The sequence below is a fragment of the Myotis davidii genome, unplaced genomic scaffold (assembly GCF_000327345.1).
Source record: "Myotis davidii unplaced genomic scaffold, ASM32734v1 scaffold252, whole genome shotgun sequence".
Lineage (NCBI taxonomy): Eukaryota > Metazoa > Chordata > Mammalia > Chiroptera > Vespertilionidae > Myotis > Myotis davidii.
In genome coordinates this window covers 2,216,634-2,219,901 of record NW_006283768.1, presented here as the reverse complement: position 1 = coordinate 2,219,901, position 3,268 = coordinate 2,216,634, and positions in this window count along the sequence as shown.

Here is a 3,268-nt window from a genome sequence, read left to right as displayed (position 1 = left end):
ATGGGAGGGAAAAAATGATTCTGACCAAGCCTCAAACTTTATTCTTACAGCGGCAGAATATATACTGTTTTAGGGACGGGGGGTGGGTAAAGGGTGGGTAAAGGGTGGGTAAAGGGTGGGTTATCTTTTAACTCCTGGCCAATTTGCAAGACACAGGTGGTTTCTGGTAATTAGGAGTTTCCGAAGGAACCAGAAACTTATAGTTCTTAAGATGGCTTTGTCTAAGCCAATATTTCTAATGGCTCCCAACAATAATCTTATTTGCCTTATAGGTTTTTTTTTTGTATTGATTTGAGAGACACACACACATATAAATACACACAGACAGAAAAAGAGAGAAATATTGATTTTTTGTTCCACTTATTTATTATTCATTTATTAGTTATTTCTTAGATGTGCCATGAAATGGGAATAGTACCCACACCGTTAGCGTATCTGGAAGATGCTCTAATCAACTGAGATAGCTGGTAAGGACCCTCCTAGGTTGTTCAGAGGAATCAATGTAAGAAAATTACTCTGTATACATAGTAAGATCTAAATAAATATTATCTACCATTTTTAAAGTTATTATTACCAAGTAAATACAATTAAAATAATATAAAACGTTTAAAAATCACACATGAAGGTAAATATAAGTATTAAATCAATTTTTAGACAAAACTATTTTTAAAACCAACAATATCATATTTACTCAATAACTAGAGGCCCGGTGCATGGATTTGTGCACTGGTGGGGTCCCTCAGCCTGGTCTGTGCTCTCTCGTAATTTGGGACCCCTTGGGGGATGTAGTAGTGTGTTAAGCAGCAGAAGGCTCGGGAGGAACCTGAGCCCAGGCCAGGCACCATGCTGCTGCCACTCATCCCGGCCCCACTGCACCTGCAGCAGCCACTATTTGGTAGCACTGCTATGGAGGTGGGAGAGGCGTGTGCCATTGCAGCTGCACTTGCCAGCCATGAATCTGCACTGTGGTGCCCGTCAGTCAGCTGAGCAGCGCTCCTGCTATGGGAACACATTGACCACCAGGGGGCAGCTCCTGTGTTGACTGTCTGCCCCCTGGTGGTCAGTGCATGTCATAGTGACTGGTCGACTGGTCGCTTAGGCTTTTATATATATATATATATTTTTTTTTCTAAAATAATTGATCAGTAAGCCCATAGATGGGCATTTTTCTCTTTTCTGAGATATTTTCTTTAGCCTACTTGATATTCTCTATCCTGCAGTGGGAGGAGGTATGCTAGTAGAAAGATGGCTCATAGCCAGTCACCTTATTTCTCCAAGTCATTCAAGAGAGAATTCCAATGTGGATTTCACATTGCATCATTGATATGAGTGGTTTATTTGGCCTGACTTTTTCTAAATGGATCCATACCGATAACTTATTCCAATTGTGATGTCCTTCAACACTTCTCCAGGAACAACTGAACAGATTGGGAACTCTATAGTGGTGACAACATTAAAAATTTTTATATTCTAGACCTGGCCCTTAAGACATCATGTTCTTCTTTTAGCTATACTGAATATAAGCTCATGACTTGGCGAGTGTTAAAGATTTATCTATTTGATAACATTTTACTCACAAGGATAAAAATCTTGAAATATACCGCATTTTCAAGAATGTCCTTAGGATGGAAAGCAGATACATTTCATACCATGTAGGTCACTGTCATAAAACAGTCACCAGAAAAGTTAAATAAAAATGCATTATGCAATAGATTTTTTTTCATATTTTAGATACATATACACTTATACCTATACCTGATTGTAAATTTAGGTATAGAACTAAGAAATGATAGGACTAAGAAATCTGTGGAGTGATTGCCAAGGTCTCAAGAAGGTAAATACTTTTTTAAATAGAATTGTAATTTTTTGCTAAAATGTGGCAAATTTTTCATGTCTACCTTTATTAAAAAATTCTTTTGTGTATTATAGATAACAATTAAGTGAAAAGTACAGTGGAATTCTTGCCATTTCATCCTCTTTGTCTGGCTCTTTGGTATGCATTATGCATAAAAGAGAATGAAGTTGAGGGATGTCAGTCTATTCATTAGAGAGTAGTAATTTTCCCACCGACTGGGCTCCTAAATATTTGCTAATTGTCCTCAGTTGCTTTTGTGAGTAGTGGATTGGACTATAGTGTGGATCAAAGCATAGAGGTTAAGACCATAGGATTTGCAAAGCTGTCCAAGTTCTACTGCCTAATTACCTTGTTCTTCTTCCCATCTCTAAAAGGGATGCAATAATAGTGTAACTATTATTAGACAGTTGTGAGGGAAAAAAGATTATGGTTAGCATAAGATCTAGAACAAATGAGCATTTATACAATGAAAACTAAATATTTATTCCCCCCTTGTGATTATTATTTTACTAGAGGACTGGTGCAGAAAATTTTGTGCAAGAGGAGGGAGCCCTCAGCCCAGCCTACACCCTCTCCAATCTGGGACCCCCTGGGGGATGTCCAACTGTAGGTTTAAGCCTGATCTGGCTTGGTCACCCCCAACTTCCCTCCCTCGCCGGCATGGTCACCCCTAACTGCTCCCCCACCAGCCTGGTTGCCCCTTACTGCCCCCCTTGCTGGCCTGCTCATCCCCAACTTCCCCCTCTGAGGGCCTGGTCGCCCCACACAGCCTGCTGCTCAGTCATTTGGTCACCCCTCACTAACCCCCCTACTGGCCTAGTCGCCCCACCCAGCCTATTCAGTCATCCGTTCTGTTGCAATGGTCACTTAGGCTTTTATTATTATAGATGTGTTAGTTTGGGCTGAGGGATGCCAAGATAGCTATTAAAACATTATAAATGGGTGTGTCTGTGGATGTTTCTAGAACAGATTAGTATTTGAATCCATGGACTGGATAAAGAAGGCCCCCTGTCACCAATGCAGGTGAGCATCACCCAATCCACTGAGGGCCTGAACAGAATAAAAAGGCAGAGGAGGGCTAATTCGCTCTTTTTGCTGGGTCTGGGACATCCATCTCTTCCTGTCCTTGGACATCTCTGCTCCTAGTTTTGGGAACTTTGGATTCAGACTTAGAATTACACCATCACTTTCCCTGGTTCTGTAACCTTTGGACTTGGACTGAATTACACCACCAGCTCTCCTGGTCCCCCAGCTCACAGGCAGCAGGTTGTAGGACTTCTCATCTCTGTAATCACACAAGCCAGCTCTTATAATGAATCCCATTACATATTTATGTCTCTCTCTCTCTCTCTCTCTCTCTCTCTCTCTCTCTCTCCCTATGCTATATCTATATCTATATCTATATCTATATCT